A 12,819-nucleotide genomic window follows, 5' to 3' on the forward strand; every position below is an offset into this window, starting at 1 on the left:
TGTAACGCGCCGCCTGGCCGTGGGCGCCACACCCCCTCCTGCTGCTATGGGTGCATCACGCGCGGGCCACCAGTGGGCAGAGTGCTGGCAGGAGTCCCCGGTCCTCAGACATGGGCTCCGACCTCTGCTGACTCCTTGTAAAGCGCGCTTGCGACGCCCCTGACCCTCCCAGAAACACCTGGGGTAGAGGCGGGGCCTGAGACGCTAAAGCCAAAGCAGGTGAGAGAGGTAAAGCGGCGCTGCCCAGGTGAGAGAGGGAAAGCGGCGCTGCCCAGGTGAGAGAAGTAGAGCGGCGCTGCCCAGCTAAGGCCCTCAGGTCATACAGGTAACGAGAGCTGCCCAGGAAAGGGGCTGGCATCAGGGTCACCTCAGCACTGTGCGGGCACGGCTCCAGCACATGACACACAGCCCAGCCCTGTCGTCACTGGTTCCCCGGGAACTTCCCCTCCATTTGGCGGCCTCCCTATTAAGATGTAGTGATGATCTTCTTAGAAGCGTTTATACGCCAGGCGCAATATACTAAATGCTGTACACGTGCTATCTCAAGTCTGGGAGGTAACTGTCCTTTTTGTCCCCATTTCACAGATGAATCTCTGAGGAGGCAGGGGAAGTGACAGGCCCGTGCAGACGGCAGGGCCGGGGCTGAGGACCCCCAGCGCCGGTGAGGGCGGGGGCCCAGCGCCTGGCCAGGGGAGCAGCACGGGCTCTGCGCTCGGCACACGCTGGCAGCACGAACGCCGTGGGTCCTCAGAGAGGGTCCAGGCGGCCTTTATCCCCAGAGATGAAAGGCGGGCAGCCCTTGTCCAGGGAGCTCCTACCACACGCTGTCTCTGGGTCCCCTTGTCCCCTGAGAAGGGCCCTGTGCTCCTGCCACCACGTTGCAAGGCCATCAGCCTGTGGCCCGCCTGCCGTGTCTCCCGCCTCGAAGTCAGGATTTCGCTGTGCAGCTCCCGGGGGGCCGGCACAGCCGCGGGGACATCCCCACGTGGCAGGGCGGGTGCTGACGGAGGTGGAGGCGTTTGGCCCTCTGAGCCGCACCGTGCTCCTCTAGAGCAGCGTCCATCAGCTGCTGAGATACAGAGGGACGTGCCTGGGCCCTAGGAGGCTCGGCGGCCTCCGTGCTTTTCATCGTTCTCCTCCGGCCGCCGAGCGAGGGCAGGGGCAGCTGCTCAGGGTTCCCTCCTTCCTCCTCTCCACAGCTCAGCGCGGGGACCCACAGTGCACGGGGCCCTGTCCTGTGTCCTCACTCCTGACAGAGCATGCGGTTCAGGCCACAGGCCCCGTGGCCTTTCCTGCACCCCCTGCACGGCTCCCCTTTCATCGGCACAGAGCCCAGGACCCCAGTGCAGAGGGGGAAGGTCTAGAAGGCAGGGTTGCGGGGGCTTCCTGAGAGCTGGAAGCTGCCCGAGTCTCTGTGACCCTGAGTGCCTTTCAGGGGGTTTCTGCTGTGCACCGCCCCCAGAAAACCTTGCCCGAGGACAGTCCTGTCTGGGAGGATTTTGCAAGGACTTCCCAGCAGCCCAGGGAGATGTAAGAAGCGCCCGGGGCCACAGGGTCAGCGGTCAAACATCTGGGCTCTGGATCAGCTACTCAAGCTGCTGGACCAGGAAAAGTCACCCCCTGTCTTTGAGCTGTTTGCTCACAAGGTGTCAGTGATCCCTGTGGTGGTGTCTGTGGAACCGGGGGGAGAGGTGGGGGCGACCATGTTGGTCCCCATCTGACTGACACTCAGCCGCTCTCAGGCCACCTGCCCTGGAAGCGTTGGTCTGGGGAGCCCCGAAAGAGCCCCAGAACGCCTCCAGGCTGCCCATCCCAGAGGGAAGTGGGCAGTGCTCCAGCCATGAGTCACCTTGTCCCCTCCCGGGCTCTGGCCTGGTCCCACAGCAGAGAAGGCCTGGCACCGCCCACCCTCCCCCCAACCCCGCCCCCCCCCCCCCCCCCCCCGTCTGCTCCCCGTTGAGCTTCCCTAAGCAAGGGAGACTAGACAGCCCGCTGCTCCCTCCCCAGCCCCAGGGTCATCAGGCCTTCCTGACAGTGCACTGATGTCCCGAGACGTGCAGGTGGGCCGGCCGTTACAGGCAGATGCACAGAGCAGAGTGAGGGTCCCATCACCCACACAAGCTGAGCCGCACATCTCACCCCTGGTTTCCTCCCATCTGTGAGACCCAGGCAGACGGCTGTTAATTCAACAGCTGCTATTCTGGGTCCCGACTCTCCACTGGGCTCCAGGTTAGGACCAAGGAGGCGCAGTGAACAGGTGAGGCGGGGGACAGGCACCCCATGTCACGCCAGGGTCCCCTGGGTAGCCGGGAAGCATCTCCCGCCTCCTGGAGAAGCTTCCCCTGCACTCTGGGAGGTGAGGAACTGCCTGCCCGGCTTCCGTGAGGTCTCTGTCCCACTAGGGTCCTGTCTTGGGGGACAGGGCAGAGGGAGAGTCAGCCAGAGGGAGGGAGGGCTCAGTCTCAGGACATGCGCCTTGAGCGAGGGCCACCATTTGTCCCATCTCCAGGTCACAGTGGCTGGTCAGCATACTCCTGTCCAGTCCCCACAGCCAGCGGGATGAGGACGGTGCCCCTCCGCCCGGTGCCACGTGGAACCCCAAGGCGGGAGAGGACCCCCAGCACAGGGAGGAGCCCGGCCGTGAAGGCCGGCATTATCGCTCCGGCCCCAACGGGGAGACTTCCTCCAGCTGCCCTTTGCCTCTTTGGAACCCTTTATGATAAGGGCTTCCTTTGAGCCGAATGCTACCCCAGCTCTGGGCTGCCAGCTTCCAGGCCTTCCCGGCAGGGCCGCCCACCCCTGCCTGCCCAGCCTCATTCAGGAGAAATGCCCCCACGGATGGCTGAGGGATGTGTCACCGTCATCCCCGGCACTGCAAGGGAATTCTGTTTAAGCCTTAAGAAATGATGCCACAACAATAGATGTCCATTGTAGAAGATTTGGAAAATTCTAAAAAACTTAAAAAAAAAGAAAGATCCCATAATCCAAGCATCAGGAGGTCACCTCTCTGCCTTTTTGTCAGACATCCTTCAAATAATTTTTCTCTCAACATGTAAATACAGTGTTCTGTTCTGCCGGAGGCTGTGTCACATGACACCCTTCCCGGCCAATAGCCCAGGACTGGCGTCCTCATTGTGTTGTCTGCACTGTTTTGCTTCATGGAGGATTCACCTGGCTTGTGACACTTTGGGTTTTCCCAGTTTCTCACTATTTTACATGATATATATTATAAAAAATAATATATATATTATGTAAAATAATGTATATATATAATATAAATAGCATATCTATATCTATATCACTGTGATAATCTTGTTTTCATAAATCTTCGTTACACAGGTTTCTGATTTTCCCCCCTTAGGATAAATTCCTGCAGATTGCGGGTCACAAGCCTACATTTTTTTTTTTTTTGCGTTAAGCGGGCCTCTCACTGCTGTGGCCTCTCCCGTTGCGGAGCACAGGCTCCGGATGCGCAGGCTCAGCGGCCATGGCTCACGGGCCCAGCCGCTCCGCGGCATGTGGGATCTTCCCGGACCAGGGCACGAACCTGTGTCCCCTGCACCGGCAGGCGGACTCTCAGCCACTGCGCCACCAGGGAAGCCCAGGCCTACACTTTTAACACGTGTAGCTACCAGGATTTTCCAATTTATTACTGTGGGGGACCGAGAACTCGGAACCTGAGAAATGCTTGGTGTTCTGTCCTGAAACTCGTTATTACACAGAAGGCGTGGGATACCCACCTCCCCACCTGCCCCATCCCTGGTGTGGCCAGGAAGAGACAGGAACTGGAAGAGTAATTACCTATCAAGCCTGGGGTGACATCTCCTTTCAGCTGCCCAGTTAGCACATGAAGTTGGAAATCCAGGCGAGCCCCCTGTTCACCCAGAAGGATCCTCGCCCTAAGTTGGGGGATGCCTAGTGCCAGGGCCCCCAGAAAGGAGAGGCGGCCTACGGACCCAGCCCAGGGCCAGATGAGGCTTCAGGCAGCCAGTGGCCAGGCAGTCCATCCCCTGCACACGGGACACGTGCATCTCAGACCCCAGACCTCTCTAGTGAAGCCACCTCGCTACAGCCAGATCTAGAAATGGGCAGTGATACGGGGCCTCCTGTCCCTTCAGCCCAATGAGAAGGTGCTGCACCCCATTGCACCTCAGTTTCCCCGCAGTTGAACAGAGGCCCCCAAAAGATGTGCCCACCCAGGCCCCCAGAATGGGATCTTATTTGGAATAAAGGTCTTTGCAGATGTAATTACGGTAAGAACCTCAAGATGAGATCATCCTGGCCTGTGGTGGGCCCTAAATCCAATGGCGGACAACAGTGAGATACCACCTCTCACAGGTCAGAACAGCCATCATCAGAAAGTCTACAAATAATAAATGCTGGAGAGGGTGTGGGGAAAGGGGAAACCTCCTACACTGTGGGTGGGAATGTAAATTGGTGCAACCAATATGGAGAATAGCGTGGAGGTTCCTCAGAAAACTAAAAATAGAGCTGCCATATGATCCTGCAATCCCACTCCCAGGCATATATTCAGACAAAACTGTAATTCGAAAAGATACGTGCACCCCTATGTTCATAGCAGCACTATTCACAATAGTCAAGATGTGGAAACAACCTAAGTGTCCATCGACAGATAAGTGGATAAAGAAGATATGTGTATATACACACACAATGGAATATTACTCAGCCATTAAAAAAACGAAATAATGCCATTTGCAGCAACATGGATGGACCTAGAGATTATCATACTAGGCGAAGTAAGTCAGAAAGAGAAAGACAAATACCATATGATATCACTTATATGTGGAATCTAAAATAAGACACAAATGAACCTATCTACAAAACAGACTCACAAATACAGAGAACAGACTTGTGGTTGCCATGGGGGAGGGAGGTGGGGGAGGGAAGGATTGGGAGTTTGGGATTAGCAGATGCAAACTAGTACATATAGGATGAGTAAACAACATCCTATATGTATAGGATGAGTAAACAAGGTCCTACTGTACAGCTCAGGGAACTATATTCAATGTCCTGTAATAAACCATAATGGAAACGAATATGAAAAAGAATATATATATGTATAACTGACTAGGCTATACAGCAGAAATTAACACAGCGTTGTAAATCAAGTACAATTCAATAAAATGTGTTTTAAAAGATAAAAGTTTAAAATATAAATAAATAAATAAATCCAGTCGGGGGGGCATCCTAAGAGACAGAAGAGGAGAGACACAGAGGGAGGAAAGCCAGGTGACACCAGAGGCAGACGTGGAGGATGTGGCCACAAGCCAAGAGACCCCAGAGCCACCCGAAGCTGAAAGAGGCAGGAAGGATCCTCCCTGGAACCTCTGGAAGGAGGGTGGCCCTGCCAACACCTTGATTTTGGACTTCCAGCCTCTAGAAATTTATTTAAGAAAATTAATTTCTGTTGTTTTAAGCTCCTCCCCTCCCCTGCCGCTCCGTTTACAGTCATTTGTTACGGCAGCCTCAGGAATCTAATGCAAGTTGGAAAATAAGAAAATGCTTCATATGGTTGTTATACGGGTCAGGAAAACATCCAGAATGTTGTCAGCACTCGGTAGGTCCTCAGAACACGGCAGCCACTCATCCAGCCAACACTTAGACACCCGCCGTGTGCCAGGTGCTGTGCTCGGGGGACACGGCGCTTCCCTTCTGTCCACGGGCGGCAGACAAGGGGGAGAACAGACATCGCGTGCGGGCAGAGGAGGAAGGAGGGGCTGAGGGGCTCGTGCCATGTGAGATGGGCAAGATAAGCTGAGCTGCGGTCTCCGGGCAGAGGTAGGGGTCCTGCCGGCCAGAAGAGACAGCATGGGCAGAGGCCTGGACGTCAGGGTGGGCAGGGCCTGTGGGGAGTGGAGTCATCGGTGGTCAGGTGTCAGGAGTGCAGGGCTCCATGCAGCAGGGCTATCTGGGGGAGGTGAGAGCCGGGGAGGGGGCGGGTCAGGGAACCGGAACAAGGCCAAGGGGGCCCAGATGGCCCAAGCAGGGGTTTCCCCACCTTTCACTAGGGCACCTGGGAGCAGTGGGGGGGAGGGGTCAGGCAGGTGACGTTCAGGTGGGAGGTGATGGGGGCTGAGCCAGGGCCCAGGTGGGGGGTCATGGGGAGGACCTCGGACCTGGGGGGCTTGGGGTCTGCTTGGATGGGCAGGGATGCGAGTCGAGGCCTCCCCCAGGTCATGGCCTCCTGGGGAACCACCCAGCAGCCAATCTTAAATTGACTATTTCTTGTTATACAGCAGAAACTAACACAACATTGTAAAGCAATTATACTCCAATAACGATGTTAAATAAATAAAAATATTTTCTCTGTAATAAAGAAGGAAAAAAAAGAAAGAAAAGAAAAGAAAGGAAAGGAAGGAAAGGAAGGAAGGGAGGAAGGAAGGAAGAAAGAGACCGGTTCCTGAGTGCCAGCCCACACTGGGCGCCCTGGGACCTCACCCGCAGAGCTCAGGGCCGGCTGGGGCTCCCCTCAGGCCTGGGGGACAGAAGCCCCTGGTGTTAGAGGCCGGATGAGTGGGCTTGGCCCGCACCCCAGCAGGAGAACGGCCCTCCTGCGGGCGCGGGATCGAGGTGAGGCGGGGCCCCAGCCTGGCCCAGCCCCTCCTGGCGGCAGCACCGGTCGTCCCCACCGCCCGGGTTCCACAGGCTCAGCAAATGTTGGAGCGGGAATGGGGGTCCTCGGCATCCAGGGGACGGACCCCCCTCTTTGCATCTGCGTCTGTATCCACCTCCTGGGCATCTTGCTCCCTCCCTCTGCCTCGTTCTCTTCCCCACTGTGGTTTGTGCGGTCAGCGGACCAGAGAGGACCCCCACGTGCCGCTTCTTGAACGGAAACAGAGAAGCGGGCCGGGGCGTCTGAGACATCTCCCGGAGCACACACGCTCTCCTCGGGATGTGCCCCACGCCTAGCGACACCCGTCCCGGCAGGTCAGCCTGCACTCTGGGCACCTGAAGACGTTCCCCTCGTACCTGCGTGCCGCCCATTTGGGCTGCGGGCAGCCACAGTCCCTGCATGTGGTCCCCAACAACAACAGCAGCTCCATCCTCAGGTGCCCAGAGCAGGGCAGTCGCAGGCGGTTCCAGGACTGAGCCTGCATCCTGCTCAGCCGTGACAGCGGTGACTCCAGACAGACTGGCTGCCTCCCCTCCTGCCCCCCATTCCCTCGACCGTAGGACGTGGCCATCCCACCCCCTCCTGGGTGGTCACAGGGGCTGACGGGATCAGCCAGGACGAGGGCATCGTGGGGAGGAATGCCATCAGCGTTCTGGAAGGTTCCTGACCTCAAGGCACCCTGCCTGGCACAAGTGGCCCAGCTCGTGTGTGGTGGACACAGGGGTCTCGAAGGCTCAGGCTGTGGTGATCTGGCCAGGGGACCCACCTGAGGCCACAGCACTGGGATTTGGGATGTTCTCACTCCCAGAGATGACCTGCCCCTGCTTGCCCCACTAGAGAGACCCGGGGAGGCCCAGCATCTAGTGGGAGCAGACCCCTAGGTGGTGGGCTGTCCTGGGCAGGCCTGTGAGGAGACAGGGCCCTGGCCACACCAAACCCTGCCTGAGAGGGTCCCAGCTTTGCAGCCGGTTTGAGTCCTCAGAACCCCTGATCCAGAAGCTTCTGCAAGCAGGCACAGGAGTGGGGGGAGGGTGGTCAGGGAAGGCGATGCGGGGAGGGTCCCAGGTGGAGGCAGAGTCGGCCTGAAGAGGCCAGGCTGCATCTGGTCAGCCGCTGGAATCTCTCTCGACTGCCCACAGCCCCAGGCCAGGCACCTGGCCTCACCTGGATGACGGCTCAGGCCTCCCGTGGCCCCTTCCAAGCCACACATCCAGAGCCAGGTGAAGCCACGTGGCCACAGAAGCCTTTCAAGGACTCCCCTTGCTCTTAGGTTGAAGCCCAACCTTCCCACGGAGCCCCTGAGGGCCCTGGCCACCCACCCATCACACCACACCCTTACCAGCTGTCAGCCGCCCCGGCTCTGTCTGAGCCCCTCACCACCCTTCCTCCCTCTGGGGCTCCTCTACCTAGAAGGTACCTCGGCACCCTGCAACCCCAGCTGGGATTCCCAAATTAGGGTAAGCCCCAACCTCATGGGGGTGCCATAGGGCTCCGGCTCCCCCCACCCCCGGCTGCCCTCCCCATCTGCTCCAGCCCCTCCCCTCTCCTGCCCCGTCTCACCTCCAGGTCTCTGCCAGCCAGCCAGGCCCCCACCTGAAGCACCCGTCCCCCTCCCCTTCACAGGGAGGACTCCCTCTGCACACTTAGGTTTCAGGTCCCACGGTTGCTTCTTCCCAGAAGCCCTCCAGTCACGCGCTTCCATCGACACGATTACCTGGCCGGTGTCTGTCTTCGGCCCGCAGCTGCACGCTGGGGGTTGCGGGTGTTCCTGGTAGCACCTAGTGCAACGCCCAGCCCATAGCGAGCGCTCAGCCCAGGTGGCTGTGCTGCCACGCGTCACAGCACAGCACGCACGTCCCTGCGCACAGCCAGCATCCCTGCCTGCACGGCACTCCGAGCGCACCCACACGGACACACCTGCCCCCGGCACACACGTGCACACGCGTGCGTGCTCCCACTCCCTCCCAGCACGCGCTGCCCCGAGCACTCACCCCCCCACAGTCACACGCACAGCCAGGCGGCCTTGCTCACGCCGTCCCCCCACCCTCACTCCAACAGGCGCGGAGCTGCTGTTTGCCGCCTCTGCCTGCGGCATGTTTGCCAAGCAGTTTCCATGGCGACACATCTTGGCTCTGACAGGAGCAGTGGAGTGCAGGGAAGACGGCCTCCGTGGAAGGGACGAGACTCGAGGTCTCTGCGTCCTCAGGCTCCCAGGCAGGCAAGGGCGGGTGTTCCCATAAGTGGAGACACCACCCCCGCCCCACCCTGAACTAGGCCTGCATCTGAGAAGAGGCTCCAGGACTTCTTCTGGGCTACCTGCTCCAGGACGTAAGTCGCTCAGCCATTCAACAAACCTTGTACGCTGGCTACAAAGCTGCCTGAGGAGTAGGCCTGGCTCACAAGAGCTCATGGTCATGTCCTGAGGCTGGACTGTTGTCCCACTGCCCAGCTGAGAGCCCATCCCAGACAGGTCATTGGCTCCCTGAGCACCAAGGCCTAGCCGCCCACCTTCTGCCCACGTGGGGCAAGGACGCTGGGCTCCCCCTCTGTACATCAATTGCAAAAGCAACCCTGATTCTGCAACCCTCCCTGAACCATCATTCCCTTTGCTGCAACTCCTGTGAAGTAGGGGAGCCTCTTCCCCACCCTTGAATCTGAGCTTGCCCTGTAACTTGCTTTGGTTAATAAAAGGTGACAGAGTGACGCTATGCCAGTTCTGAACTTAGCCCTCAAGGATGACGTGCTTCCGCCTGCTCTCTCATGGGCTAGTCTGCTGGAAGGTGAGAGAACATATGGGTCATCCTAGCTGAGCCCACTCTAGACCAGCTACCCCCCAGCGAACCCACCACAGATGCAAGAGAGCAAGCCCAGAGCAACAGTCCTGCCAGGTTAGCCCGCAGACCCTTCAGAAACAATAAAATGTTGTTTTGTTACTGACCTGAGATTGTTTGTTACACAGCAATAGCTAACAGATACACCCTCCTCCAAGGGCCCTGGCCAGCAGCCACCCAACCTCATGCAATCAGCACATGCTGAGTGCCCTACAAGCTCCCCCAACATGCTGAGGGCTGGGCTGGAGCACGTGAGCTGTACACAGATCTGCTGTGTGCCAGCCTTGTGCTGGAACCTAGGGAGGGAGATGACCACCTCTGCCTTCTAGGAGTCTGCAGCACTGAGACGGCAGCTTTATGGGGCCCCCCTTACAGGTGGGAGAGGCTAGGTGACCTGCCCAAGGCCTGTCACAGGCAGGAGCAGGTGAGCATGGCCACAGAACCTGGCTGGGTCAGAGCTTTCTGCTTTTCTCCTCTTGGACACCTGTTTGGAAACACTTTACTTCCTGGGTAACTGCACCTATTAGGTCATTATTGGAGTGATTTTTCAGTCCCTGTTCACTAAGGACTGTGGATCAGTGTTACTGCCCGCTGGGGCATCGGAGGGGCAGGGCCCCCTCCCTCCCTGAGCTGAGAGCCAGTGCCCCTCTTACAGGGGCCTGTATATGAGTCATCCAATTTCCCCCACTCTCTTGTCAGCACTTCAGTGTTCCTAAACTGATGGTTTTAAGTACTTTACCCAGCACTTCTCATTGTTTTCAGTGAGACGGCTGGCCCAGATAATCTAGCCTGCTTCCACTGGGAAAACATATCTGCATGGCAACAGTGCTGGCATACAGCTGCTGCACCTTGGTCAGGCACACCAACCAAAGCTCATTCTGTGACCTCACGGGGTAAAGGGACAGAAGCCAGGGCCAGTCCTGTCCAAGTGGGGAGTATCACAGAACACCCAGCAGACCTTCAACTGAAAACCTGGAGGAGGAGAGCAAGATGGCACAGGAGGGGGACACGGAGCTCACCTCCCAGCATGAACACGTCAGAAACACAGCTACATGAGGAGCAATTCCCACTGAAAGCAAACTGGAGACTGGCAGAGACTCCTGTGCTACCAAGGCTGTGAGAAAGATGCGTACGGACTCGGGAAGGAAGGGAAGAAAAGCGATCACGTCAGGGCTCGTGCCCCTGGGAGGGGACACAGAGGAGGAGGGGGATTGCATGGGCTTGGAGTTCCTCCCTGGGGAGTGAGTGGTTCAGACCACATATTGGGGCACCCCAGCCTTGAGGATCCACACCGAGACAATGAGTCACCATGGCTGGTTTGAACACCAGTGGGACTAACGGCAGGGCTGTAAGAAGCCCAGACTCCACTCGTGAGGCGTGGGCGCCGGCTTGCTTACTCCTGGAATAAGGCGGAGGAAGCAGATGAAGCCTGCCCGGGGCTCTGGCTGCTTGCCCGGGATCGCCCCAGCCCCGCCCCAGCCCCCGCCCTAGCACAAGCTGCAGCCCCTGCCCCAGCACACGGCCCAGCCCCCGTCCCAGCCGCCCCCACCCCGCCCCAGCCCCCGCCCCCCACCCGAGCTGAGCACCTGCTCCGGCCCCTCTTGCTCCAGCACTGCTTCCCCTTTGGGGACAAAGATGCCGCTGCTGGGAGCGGGGAGAGCGCACACTTGGAACAGAACCAGCTTGGACCCGACCCTCAGGACAGCTGCTCCAGCAAACTGGGACCCGCCCTGACAGGGCAGTCATGGCCACTGAACAGACGAGAAGCTCCAGCTCACACCTGGCTCTGGCTCCAGCCCCTTGACATCTCCAGCCACACCCCCTACCAAGGCGACAGCTGCCAGCACAGCCTGGGGGAAGACATGACTCTTGCCCACTTCAGCTCCAGCTCTCCCAGCAAAGCCAACGGGCACATGCAGACCGTACAGGGACGCTCCCACATGGGGACATGCCTTAAAGACTGGGATAGGTAACTGCTTCACCTAATTTCAAAGACATAGAAAACTAAGCAAAATGAGAAGACAGAGGAATGTGTTTGAAATGAAAGAACAAGAAAAAAACTAAAATAACAACTAATCAAACAGAGACAAATAACTTACCAGATAAAGAGTTCAAAGCATTAGTGATAAGAATGTTAACTGATCTGGGGAAAAAAATAAATGAATGCAGTTAAAATTTTAACAAGAAACCAGAAAATAGAAAAAGAAAACAGTCAGAACTGAAGAATACTATAAAGAAAATGAAAAACACACACAGAAGGAATTAATAGCAGACTAGGTGATAACAGAAGAATGCATAAATGATGTGAAAGATAGAATAATGGAAATCACCCAATCAGAACAGCAAAAAGAAAAACACATTAAAAAAAAAAAAGAGAACAGTTTAAGGGACCTTTGGGACATCAAACATACTAACATTTGCATTAAAGGAGTCCCAGAAGGAGACTTGAGTTGAAAATGTATTTGATGAAATTATGGCTGAAATCTTCCTGAACCTGAAAAAGGAAACAGATATCCAGGTACAGGAATCACAGAGAGTCCCAAACAAGATGAACCCAAAGAAACCCACACCAAGACATATCGTAATTAAAATGGTAAAAGTTAAAGAAAGAATTCTAAAGGCAGCAAGAGGAAAAAAAAGTCACACACAAGGGAATCCCTATAAGGCTATCAGCTGATTTTTCTGCAGAAACTTTGAAAAGCCAGAAGGGAGTGAAAGAGAAGTAAAGAACTCAGAAAAGCAAAAGCTAAGAGTTCATCAATACTAAAACAACCCCCCCAAAATATTAAAGGGTCTTTTCTAGGTGGAAAAGAAAAGGTTACAACAAGAAGAATCTATAGGAAGAAAAAATCCTACTAGTAAAGGCAAATACATAGAAAAGGCTGTGGATCAACCAATTAAATAAGATAGTATGAAGAGGGGACTTCCCTGGTTGGGAGTCTGCCTGCCAATGCAGGGGACACAGGTTCGATCCCTGGTCCAGGAAGATCCCACATGCTGCGGAGCAACTAAGCCTGTGTGCCACAACTGCTGAGCCTGCGCTCTAGAGCCCGTGAGCCACAACTACTGAGCCCGTGTGCCACGGCTGCTGAGGCCTGTGCACCTAGGGCCCGTGCTCCTCAACAAGGGAATCCACCACAGTGAGAGGCCCACGCACCGCAACGAGGAGTGGTCCCTGCTCACCGCAACTAGAGAGAGCCTGCGCACAGCAGCAAGGACCCAACGCAGCCATAAATAAATAAACAAATAAGTTTATAAAAAGGATAGTATGAAGATTAAAAACAAAAAATTATAAAATCAACTATAACTACAGTAAACAGTTAAAGAATAAACATGAAGATGTAAAATATGACA

This window comes from Stenella coeruleoalba, assembly GCF_951394435.1.
Source record: "Stenella coeruleoalba genome assembly, chromosome: 15".
Classification (NCBI taxonomy): domain Eukaryota; kingdom Metazoa; phylum Chordata; class Mammalia; order Artiodactyla; family Delphinidae; genus Stenella; species Stenella coeruleoalba.